A 12381-nucleotide genomic window follows, 5' to 3' on the forward strand; every position below is an offset into this window, starting at 1 on the left:
GGCCAGTCTTTCAGGAGTGCCTTTCTTTTTTTTTTTTTTTAACTAATACTGAGGTTTTTTTTTTTTTTAAAGATTTATTTATTATATGTAAGTACACTGTAGCTGTCTTCAGACACTCCAGAAGAGGGCGCCAGATCTCGTTGCGGATGGTTGTGAGCCACCATGTGGTTGCTGGGATTTGAACTCTGGACCTTCAGAAGAGCAGTCGGGTGCTCTTACCCACTGAGCCATCTCACCAGCCCCCGGGAGTGCCTTTCTTGACCTCTAGTGACAATTCTTTCTCTGTTGCTCATCTGCCACTGGAGTTGTGGGCATAAGGACCTCAACAGCAGAGGAGCACGCTGTCTCACAGTTCAGATGCTGATGTATGACTGGCCGGGATAAAGTGTATTGGTTGTGATTATTTGAGCAATTCACTTGGCTGTGACAGTCCATGGGAACCTGCTCTCTGCTCTCAGAGCTTCCACCAGCCTGATGGGCTGAAACGGTTGCCTCACGAAAGTGTTCCCAGAGAGCCATGATTGGTGTATAGTGGCTGAGGTGGATCAAGCTCCTTTCTTCCTGGCTTGGCTGGGTTCCTAAGTGTCTGATGTTCATGGCACCTTGGCAGGGTGTCTCAGGTCCCATGTGTTGCAGCCAGGTTCCCCAAGTGCTCCCATTGGCTTTTCTATCCTGTGCCACTCTTCTTCTCTGCTTCTATTTTCACATCTGTGCCCTCTGTCCTCTAGTCTGTGACCCACAGCTTTCCTGATGCTTCTTCAATTATGTATGTCCTGCTTTTCTCTAAGAAGCTCTGGGCCGTGCAGGGACTGGGACAGAAGCAGCTAGTTTCCTGCCTGCCGTGTCCACAGACTCCCCAATGCTAGAGAACTTCTCTAGGGTTTGGAGAATGCTGTAGACTTCACCCTAGAGAAGGTGAGTTTAAGAAGGCCAAAGGGGTAATTCACAAAATCTACAAAGAAAATTCTGGAAGAAACATAGTGAAAGGACGAAAAAGGAGGAGATGCCTGACCACAGCCCACACAGACACAACCTACCTGTTCCCTCATCACTGCAGTGGTGTTTCTTAAGGGTTCCTAAAAGAACTGAGCTCCAGAATGCTCACCGCGGTCCTGTATTTTGTAAGCTTCACCCATTTGAGGATCCTAGTAAACTGATTAATCTCCACTGCCACTTTGATGGATTTGGAGTCACCTAGGAACCATTCCTATTCTGGGCAGGTCTTGTTTTGTTTTGTTTTTGTTTGTTTTTGAGACAGGGCTAATCTGTATAGCCTTGGCTGTCCTGGAACTCACTCTGTAGACCAGGTTGGCCCCAAACTCATATCTACTTGTCTCTGCTGTCCTTCCCAGTGCTGGGATAAAAGGTGTGTGACAACACTGTCTTGCTCTGGCCATGTCTTTGTGTTTTCCTGAGAGGTTTAGCTGAGTAAGGAAAACCTACCTGGAATGTGGGTGGCCATGGAGCAGGGATCAAATAAAAAGGAAAAAAACAAAACAAAACAAAACAAAAACAAAATCAAAACAAACCAGGTTGTAAGATGAGCACTAGCCTCTCTGGGCCTCCTGAGGGTGAAGTGTCACAGGCTACCTTAGACCTCTGCTTGCCATGGCTTACCCACCACAGCAGAGGCTGTACCCTCACACTGTGGCCAAAATAAACCCTTAAGTAGTTTCTGTCAGGAACATTGTCACACATACAAGAACAATAGCAGACACATGGTTATGGTAAGATAATGTTTCTGTTCTATTGCCCTTGCTCGAGAGAGCCATCCCTTAAACAACCAGTTAAGATGAATTGCTGTGTGGACAAGAATGGAAACTATGAAAAATACTTTCTTTGGCATTGAGCAGCAACTGTTTGACTGAGGGCAATGGCCATGGAAGGACACAGGTAAGGGCCATCAGGATCTCAGCCTTAAGGATAGACCTAGGTAACCTCACAGAGCATCCTACAGCCTCACAATACTAGTAGGTATTTGGCAGGGCCACATATGAGTTAATTTTGTGCCACTGTGTCGACAACTTAAAGGGAAAAGAGTTATTTTGGTTCATGGTTACTGAGGGTTCATTGCATGGCCATCGCATTTGAGCAGAACATCAGGATGACAGCAGTATATGGGATAGGTTATTTACTTCATGATGGGCAGGAAGCCAGAAGGAGACTTGGACAATTGGACCAGGTAAGACCCTCAAAGAGACATCCCCGATCCTTCTCCCTCTAGATTGACCCCCACCTCCATAGTTTCCATAATCTGGCAATTGCACCACCAGCAGGCACCAAGCTCCACCTAAGCCCGAGTGGGGCATTTCAAGTCAAAGTCAGTCATCACTGCCAGTTAATGCAGGAGGGAAGTCTCCTGGGTTAATGCTAGCTAGAACAATTTATTGGTTCAGGAGATGCTGTTTTCTTAAAAATAAGGGACGCAGAATTTTCTCCTTACATATGTCCCATTGCTCTACCAGACATCATGGGTTTAAAAAAAAAAAGGTCTTGGCTGAATAGCACGGTGAGATAACAGGATTAACATAGATACCCGTCAATGTAACGCAGCATTAATGGACCAACTACCAAAAGCTTACCATTCTGTTTGATCTGCTAAATTCCCTCACATTCTCTCCAAGAAAAAGTCGTCCCCTCATCTAAGCTTCTCTCTGGAGTGAACTTCACTAAAGCCCTATGGGACAGAGCTCAGCTCCACGCTGGGCGGGGAGGAGCCCGGGCCTCGTGACGCCAGGCCGCGGGCGGTGACGTCATCCTCGGAGGCGGGGGCGTGCGTGCCGTGACGCGTGCTGTGACGCGAGGGCTCCGCAAGGCTGCGTGTCGTGGGCCGCGTCGCGCGCCGCGGCTCGTGCGGCTCGTGCGGCTCGGCCCGGGCTGTGGCGGGAGCGGAGATGCCGCAGCCCGTGCCCTGGAGCGCCGCCATCCCGGCCTGCGGGTGTCGCGGTGAGTAGCCGGCCCGCGGCGCTTGACCCCGCGCGGCCTACGTCGGCGCCTGAGCGTGGGCTGCGGCCTGAAGGGACGCGGCTGCTGGAGCAGGCTCGGTGGCCTGGGAGGCCGGAGCTGCTTCCGGCTTCAACAGCAGTGATGGGTACTGCGCGGGGCCGCGCTCTCGGTGGCCGTAACCTCCAGCCGGTGTTGTGATTTACTAGAGAAAAATACCGATTTTATCTTTATTGCTGTTATTACGGTCAGGATTTAGACCGCGTCCGTACAGGAGGCTGGAAGACAGAAAGGATGCATGTTTCTTTGCAGTATGCTTGTTAAAAAAATTACCTTGTATGGTTTCCGTACACCCCAAACTAGTGCTTTAAATATAAATATAGGAAGACCCGCCACCTGTCTGTCAGATCTTGTCCTTTTACTTTGAGAGCCATCATGTTGGTTGGTTGCTTATCTTCAAACAAAAAATGAGACCCTGGAGACGCTTTCCAGTCCGTGGGCCCAACAAAATAGTTACTTCAAACTTATTTCTTCTTTTATTTGAAATACTGCCTTAAGAAAAACAGGAAGTAAGCCTTTCTTACCCTCAGCATGTGCCCGCCACGGAGCTCTGCAACTGAAATGTCAGCATACAGTAGTCTATAGTTTTGATTTGATGGCCCTGGAATCAGATCTCTAACATTTCTGTGCTGTTTCTTGCCAGGTTTCTTAACAATTTTATATTACTATTTTTCTTGTGAAGTATAATTAACATGACGTTTATTGATTATTTTAATAGTATAATTGAATGGCATCAGGTACATTCACAGTGTTGTCTTACAGGCAGTGCCATATATTTCCAAAATCTATCACTCAGGACAGACATTATAACATAGGGCAGGGACTCCTGCTCTTCTTCAGTCTCTGAGTTTACCTGGTTTAGATACTTCATTTGAATTGGAATCCATGGTCTTTCCTTTATCTGTATCTGTTTGAGGCTATTCTTGGTTGTCAACTTGACAACCAAAAATGGCTAGACACAACTGTGAGAGATTTTTGCTTAATTAAATCATTTGAAGTGGGGAGAGCCATTTCTAATCTGTATCTTTGAGGTGGGAAGATCCACCTTTAATCTAGGCCACACCTTCTGCTGGCAGCCTTTACAAAGGCTGTGGAATAAGGAAGCCCTCTCTTTCTTGCTTGCTTGCTCTCACCCATACTTGAAAGTCCATATTCCTTCATTGGCATTAGAGTCTGTTTGTATGCTGGATTCCAGTGTATGCTGAAGAACAGCTGAGACTTCCAGCTCTGTGGATGAACAACTAGGTTCTTGGACTTTCCATCAGTAGACGGCCATTGTTGGACTTGCCGGAGTACTCTAATAAATCCCCCTCTCTCAATATGGAGAAATCCATTCTATAATTTCTGTTACTCTAGAGAATCCTGGCAAATAGCTTCTCTGCTTTCCTTCTTTGGAATGTCTATGTAAGGTTTGAATTGCTTAGTTCGTGTTTGAAAAGCACTGACTGCTGAATCTGATGGCTCTGTCTGGCTTGGTCCCCAGTGACCTTTGTGGCCTTTCATATTGCTTGTCAGCACATCTTCTGGATGTTCCTTGGAACCCTTCTGAGGTCTTTTCCTAGGTTCTTCTCCAAAGTTCCCAGTGTCCCAGAGGATCTGTTCAGTATCTGTTCTCTGCACCTGCTCTACCTTTGTTACAACCTGCTCTGCATCAGTTTCTCTGTAGCTTCACCTACAGTTCCCATGTGTCTTAAGTTTCTGTGTGAAGCCTGGGTTCCAATGTGAAGTCATCTCCCTATCTTCAATGTACCAGCTCCCCCCTGACCCTTGTTCTGGGTCATCAAGACTTGAAAGCTTGGTGCTATAGCCTCTTCTTCCTTAGGTGGCGCCCTTCATGCTGACCAGTGTAGGTAGTTGGTCTTTGTTTTACTTTCCCCACTCAGTTTCACAGCCCAAGGTCAAGCCAAGATGGCTTCTCCTTGTGATTGTTGTCATTGACTCCTTGATTCTAAACATTTTCTCCCTCTATCCTAAACCGTTTTGTACACAGCTGTCAGGACTTCTTCCCTAAGTTAGGTAGTAGAATTGCATAAAGACACTAGCTAGAGATTTTCATCCCACTTCCCAGTAGGGTCTCACTCTGTAGCCCAGGCTGGCCTGAACTATTGTCACATTCTTCCTGCTACAGCTTCCCAAGTGCTGGGGTTGTAAATGTGAACTACTATGTCCAGTTCATTCCTGACACGTTTATTCTTTGTGGCAGAGCTCCAGTCTGTTTTCCTACAATTAAACTTCCACTAGCCTTAAAGCCCTTACAATTCATTGACCTGTAAGTCTTTCAGGTAAGGCTAGGAACATGGCTCAGTGGTTAAGAGGAAGTGGTGTTCTTGCAGAGAAACCTAGTTAAATTCCCAGTACCCATGTTGGTGACTTGCTTGTGGGTCAGACACCTCTGGACTCTGCAGACCATATGTGTGTGTGTGTGTGTGTATAATTAAAAATAAAAGTAAATCTAAAATAAAAATGTTTGGGTAATCTGCTTCAGTTTACTAAATCCCTGAACCTACTCATGATATTTTAAAAGGCTGCTGTATTAGTCAGAGGTCTTCAGAGAGGTGGAGCCAGGGGAATGTGCCCCTATGTACACACATGTACATACACACAGTTATGTTCAAGAATTCTTAGGGCAATGCAAAAATCATTAGCAGTTCCTTACTGAGAAGATAGGTGGGACTTTTTTAATGCTAGCATTTTAGGAAGTCAATATTCATGCAACTTTTTTTTTTTTAATTAAGGATTTTGTTTTGTAGTAATTGTAGACTCACATGCAATTACAAGAAATATGAGAGGGACTATATATGCTTTACTGTGTTTGAAAGACCCCGAGAGGAGCCCCTCGCTCAGGCCTCGGGATAATAACGGACCCCCAAGAACTCATGAGAGACCAAGCTTGATGCAAACCACATGAGGCTTTATTTGGGGAAAGCCAGAGCTTTGGGGACGACTCATATCCCACGCAGGGGTAGAGGAGTCGACCCCGAGGGGAAAGGGGTCCCAGTTTTTATAGACCCTCAGGGGGGGAAAGGAGAAGGGGGGAGTAGGGGATTTCCAGATCTAAACAATGTCTATTCTCAAGAAATGGGTATGGGAGGGGTACAAGGAAAGAGTCTGGTGCAGGTGTAGCAACTCAGGATTGGCCCGGCTGTGGTTGCTGGGGAGATTTTCTGACTCTATCCCAGCAACCAATATCACAAACACCTGGCAGTGAGGTGCAGCAGTGGGCATACACCTGGGTTCAAGGAACGGTCAAAACATTGGCAGACACACAGGTTCAAGGAGCAGCCAGAGCATTGTGCACCTCTATTTTTCTAAGTCAGTGAAGCTACTTCTACTAACAATGAAATCTATTTTGCCAATTTCAGGGCTTCTGTGACCTTTTACATTCTGTCAGGATCTTTCATGTTCTGCTCAGTATTATTATGTAAAACTGTAGCATAACATAGCTACAGTATTGGTGTTGGTGTAGTTAGTGGTGTGTTGCTACCGTGATTCCATACTCGCTTTGCCTCTTTAAGAATTCTCTGATCCCTGTATCCCTAACCTCTGGCAGTCACTAATCTTTCTTTCATCTGCACAGTTTCATCATATCAAGAGTGTTATATAAGGGTAATCATCAAGTGTATAATCTTGAGGGATTGGACTTGTTCATTCAGCCAGTCAGGCCAATCTTTTAGTTGGAAAAGTGCCAGTGTAGAGCTTTAGCATCACCAACTAGAAAAGGAAAACTTGTTGAGAACTGATTTGTGCCTTATAGGGATACATAGTATCCCTGGTCTTTGCCAACCGTAATGTGACAACCAAAAACTGTTCCCAGGTAGTGCAAAAGTCCCTGGGAGTGGCACATTGCTTTTCCAGATGCTGTGTGTATCCCTAGCCCTTTGTTGGAGGATCACTGGAGTTACAGAATGAAGAGTAGACCTGGAGCTTAGGAGACAGGTCATGGCAGCACAGTCCTCTCTCCTGCACTGTGCACACTCTTCCACACTCAGCAGAGTATTCCGCTGTTCAAGTCCACACTCGCAAAGGTACAATGAAACCCGCATGGCTTTCCGTGGAAAAGTTAGTAAGGAAGACACAGTTGATACATGCAGACATAAAATGGACTAGAATCTGCGGTCTCTTACTCTGTGGACAAGAGTTAGCTAAAGGCCAGATTGTATATACGTTGTATATACCTACCCCATGTACCTACCCTCTGAGTCAAAGAGTTGAGAACAGTCATTGCATCAGGACTTACTGATTATTACATCCCTTCTCGCAGTGGTAGGAACAGCCAGGAGACCGTCACCTGAGTTTCTGGTTGCCACAGACTATTGTAAGGGAAGGGACTCCATTTCTGCAGCGGTGGGAAAGCCATCACACTTAGTAACCGTCATTTGTGCTCTGTAAGGAACCCTAACAGACTCACTTGCTCCCAAGAGTGAATGCTGGTGGAATCGTGCCTCAGTTTGTCTTTGGGACCTTAGTAGGGAGGAATAGACCTTGCTTCCATGTCACAACCCCTAGAAACTAAAATCCACAAGAGCCCATTTTTTTTTTTTTGGTTTTTTGAGACAGGGTTTCTCTGTATAGCCCTGGCTGTCCTGGAACTCACTTTGTAGACCAGGCTGGCCTCGAACTCAGAAATTCACCTGCCTCTGTCTCCCGAGTGCTGGGATTAAAGGCGTGTGCCACCATGCCCAGCTCCATAAGAGCCCATCTTAATACAAGTGGTAAATATGATATTAAGAGAAAAATTATTGGCTCATATTTTCTTTTTAAAAAGCATTTTATTATGAAAAGTTCTAGACACTAAAAATTAACATTTGAAATCTTTAATGGTTCTTTTCATCTCTAGGCATTCATTGTTTATCTTGTCGATTGAGTAATTTCAGATAGCATATGATTTTAGCAGGATAAAATCATCTCTACTTTAATGACCCCCTTCTTCAGTTCTTTTTTTTTTTTTTTTTTTTTTTTTTTTGGTTTTTCGAGACAGGGTTTCTCTGTATAGCCCTGGCTGTCCTGGAACTCACTTTGTAGACCAGGCTGGCCTCGAACTCAGAAATCCACCTGCCTCTGCCTCCCAAGTGCTGGGATTAAAGGCGTGCGCCACCACTGCCCGGCTAATGACGCCCTTCTTAAACTATTATATAATTTTGGAGTAGCTTTAGATTTACAGAAATTGTGATAATATGAAGCATTCCTGTGTGCAGTAATAGTTCCAATGAAATGTGTATTGCTCCCAGGTAGCTGTAGACGCTCTTCTGCTGTTTGTTCTCAGGCTGCTGCACCTGCTTACTGTTCTGCTTGTCTGTGTGACTGAGGGCTGCTGTTGCTGAGTGAAGAGCCATTGTTCAGAGGATGCACTAGCAGTGACCCAGCACTGCCTGGCCTGGCTCACTAACCTGCCGGCTCCTGAGCCTTGTACTTTAAGCTATTTTGCTGACTTGTATCCCTGGTTTCCTGTGTTTTTTTTTTTTTTTTTTTTAATTTTTTTTTCTTGTTTTGCTTTATTTTTGGTGGAAGTTTGTTTCTTCCTCTCAGCAGCATTACTTAGTATGCTTCTGCTGCATCTGAGCTATGTTAGTATTGTAGTACTTGTATCCTTTTTGGCTTAAAGAATGTTTTTAATAAGCTAAGTAGCTTTGAACTCTGTTTTCTACTGCTATGATGGCTATTCCTGGTTGTCAGCTGGACTACATCTGGAGTGTACTACAATCCAGAAATGGAGGATGCACCTGTGAAACTGATCCTGAGGCAGGAAGACACAGGCTTCTGACCTGGGTCTTGACATGGAGATATTGAGGCATAGCAGCCGTGAAAAGTTTAGGCCCAGGCAAGGTAGTATGTTGCGTCCACCTCGGCCGGCAAGGAAGACACAACATGGTCAGATTCTTCTCAACAGCCTTTATCGCAGGAACGCCTCGATGCTGCTACCTACGGGACCCAGGCACCTAGGGAGTCCACTTATATGCACCCCAGCACAGGGAAAGGCTTCGTGTCCTCCTGGGATAGGTTGAACCGCTGTCACCTAATTAGCATGTACCCACTCGGGAGGGGTTGGCGCCAGACTCGGGCTTATGCCTGCGCAGTGATGTTGTTTATGACAACGGCACACCGGAAACCGGAGCCATCTTAGAGTTGGCTTCCTACAGTAGTACATACCCTTAATCCCAGGAGATTGAGGCAAGAAGATCTCTGAGTTCAATCAAGGTCAGCCTGAGACAAAGCAACTTCCAGGTGTGGTGATACACACCTTTAATCTGGGCCACGCCTTCTGCTGGAGGCTTCTGTAAGGACAATGGAAGAAGGAAGCTCTTTAACTGCTTGCTCTTACTTGCCAGCACATCTGTTGGAATCTATTTCTTTAGGATTCCAGCTCATATAGAAGATCAGCTGAAACAAATAGAAACAAATAGCCTTTTGGGACTGAGCAACTACTAGATTCTTGGGCTACCCATTGTTGGGTTAGTTGGGCTATAAGTCATTACCATAAATTCCCTTAGTATAGTATATGGAGATTCATAAGTTCTGTGACTCCAGAGAACCCTAAAACAACTGCCTTAGATTTCTGAATGCTGGAACTGTCAGCAGAGGCAAGGACCGAGGAGACCTTGAGAGAGTTTTGCTCAGGTGATGTTGAAGTATTTCACATTGAAGAAGAGAATTTTGGGACAACCGAGCATGAAGCATAGGTGGGATTTATTAAGATTTATTATCATTTGTTCTCTTTCTTTCTAAAACAGGTTGGTCTTAGAAAGTTCGATAGCCTAGGTTGGTCTCAAACTTGCTGTGTAGCCAAAGATGATCTTTAACCTTTGATTCTCTTGTCTCCACCTTCCAAGGGATAGAGTGATAGGCATGTACCTCTATCTCTGATAAGAAAGACAACGCACAGCCGGGCGTGGTGGCGCACGCCTTTAATCCCAGCACTCGGGAGGCAGAGGCAGGCGGATTTCTGAGTTCGAGGCCAGCCTGGTCTACAAAGTGAGTGCCAGGACAGCCAGGGCTACACAGAGAAACCCTGTCTCGAAAAACCAAAAAAAAAAAAAAAAAAAAAAAAAGAAAGACTTAACGCAGATGCATGGGTCTTATGGAAAGTAGGATGCTTCCTATGTGGATGTGGGCTTCTTATGGGAGGGAGAGCCCCATGTGAGCGTCCTGGGCATAGCTGTGATTTGAGTGCCTTCTGAAGAAGACTCACTGCAGCCCAGGCTGCCTGTGCTCATGTGCAGTCCATGTGTCTCATCCTTCCCACAGCACACCGTCCTCTTCTGGTTCTTTTCTCTTTCAGTAAACGAGATCATGGAGTGATACTGTAATTTCTGAGGTGTGCCTGACTGTATGTTAAGATGATAAGATTAAAAGCATAGGTCAAAGGCACACAGGTCACAGAATTCAGAGTTGACTGTAAACAAGGTTTGCAATCTTTTTGTGAGAATCTCAGAAAATAGTTTTATAGCTGAGACAGAAAGAAAGCTTAACTTGACAGTCATACATGCTTTGGTTGTAAACATGATCTCTTGTTATTGTAACACCTTTAAAAATAAACTTCTTATTTGTTTGGTATAATTAGTTGAATTTTTACTTTTTTTTAAAAGATTTTTTTATTATTATTATTATTCTTTGTATCTCCATGTGAATGTGTGAGTGCAGGTGCCGAAGAGACCAGTGATGTTAGACCCGTTAGAACTGTCTGACATTGGTCCTGGGACTCAAACTTGGGGCCTCTGGAAGAACAGCAAATGTTCTTCTTAACTGCTAGCTTCACCTTTAGCCCTTAACATTCTTTTCTTTCTTCTTTCAGATTTATCTTTCTTTTATGTGTATGAGTATTTCGCCTGTATGTATGTTGTATACCACATGTGTGCAATGCCCATAAAGACTAAAAGGTGTTGAATCCCCTGTAACAGGACTTAGAAATGGTTGTTAGCCACTATATGGATGCTGGGAACTAAACCCAGTTTCTCTGCAAGAGCAGCAAGTTGCTCTTGATGGCTGCTCCATTTCTCCAACCTCCATTTTGTCATTCTTATTTGGAATGTCTCATTAAAAAGGATTATTGTCTCAGTATATGAAGCCTTCACAGCTGTGTCAAAGGTTTTGCCTCTTAGTAGATAAAAGGCTTCAGTTAGATGGGAAGTGAGGGGCTGCTCTCCCCTCATGTCCCTTTCATTGTCTCCATCTTTATCTTGCCTCAGGATCATAATTTGCCATCATGCCCTGCTTGTTTTCTGTGGAGAAGAGATTCAGGAATATTAGTGGGGTGTTGGGCTCTTCCTAGGAAACGTTTGATGTTGGGAGTTGAATTTGCTTGGACCCTTTCCTACTGGGGTACTCTCCTTACTGCAGCTAGATATGTGTTCCGTGTGTTCGTTCTTTTAGTTTTCCAGCACAGGTAAGGGCAAAGGGAATACTGTGTCTGGCATGCTGTCGTCACATGGCGATTTCACAGGCTGTGAGCACTGCACAGCTGTAAACTGTAATTGTATTTACATGAATAGCTGAGTTCAGATGGAGCATGTCTCTTTTATGGAACCGGCTGACAGTTTGTATAACACGTATACTGATACAGAAAACAGCAGGAACTACTGAAAGGTAAGTTCTTAACATTTAAAGAGACATTTTAAACTTCATTAAGCATTATGGGAATTTTTGTACTGAGAAAACAGAAGGTTTCTCTCCTTAGACAGGTTCATCTCATTTGCCCTGTGCTACAGGGTGTAGATTGTCCAGCCATGGATTCAGCCAGACACTCAGAGGAGACACTCTCTCTGATCCTCCACTTAGAGAGTATGTGCTTAGTGTTTGCATTTCCTCAAGCCTTACACATTAATGAGAATAAAATCTCCATCTTTCCCTTCAGGGTGGCTGTAACATTGTTTTCCTTGCACGTTTTGAGCTAGGAATCCCCTTTGTATCTGCGAGTAGGGAATGACTGTTGTATTCCACTGAAGCCTTCAAATTCAATAGACTGTTGATTCTTCTTCAAGGGTTTTCTTACACTATGGAAAGTTATTTTCTAGCCTCACTTGTTAAGTGATTGCATTTACTTTATAGAGAGGGTTTGAAATAAAGACAAGTACAGATAGAATTAGCAAAGATGCCACTAACCAGAGTCTGTTAATGTGATTTCCTGATAACTGCCAGCAGCAGTTGGTAACAGTATGGAGATTAAAAATAGGCATCAGGATGTATATCATAAAGTAATACTGGGCAAGTTCCAAAGTTATCTTAAATATTTTCTTGTTTATCTATCTTCTAGGTTCTTTTTTTTTTTTTTGGTTTTTCGAGACAGGGTTTCTCTGTGTAGCCCTGGCTGTCCTGGAACTCACTCTGTAGACCAGGCTGGCCTCAAACTCAGAAATCCGCCTGCCTCTGCCTCTGCCTCCTGAG

The 12381-nt window shown here is 44.6% G+C and overlaps 1 protein-coding gene across 1 annotated transcript in view; it reads left to right on the forward strand.

The window, feature by feature from the left end:
- The first annotated feature begins 2797 nt into the window (after nt 1-2797).
- Galnt11 (polypeptide N-acetylgalactosaminyltransferase 11) overlaps nt 2798-12381 on the forward strand; it is a 31909-nt gene continuing 22325 nt past the window's right edge. Inside the window, exon 1 of the mRNA XM_021162960.3 lies at nt 2798-2946. The gene's annotated coding sequence lies outside the window, so the exon portion shown is untranslated. The remainder of the gene's footprint in view (nt 2947-12381) is intronic.

This window comes from Mus caroli, unplaced genomic scaffold, assembly GCF_978045245.1.
Source record: "Mus caroli unplaced genomic scaffold, Mus_caroli_1 scaffold_4, whole genome shotgun sequence".
NCBI classification, from domain to species: Eukaryota; Metazoa; Chordata; class Mammalia; order Rodentia; family Muridae; genus Mus; species Mus caroli.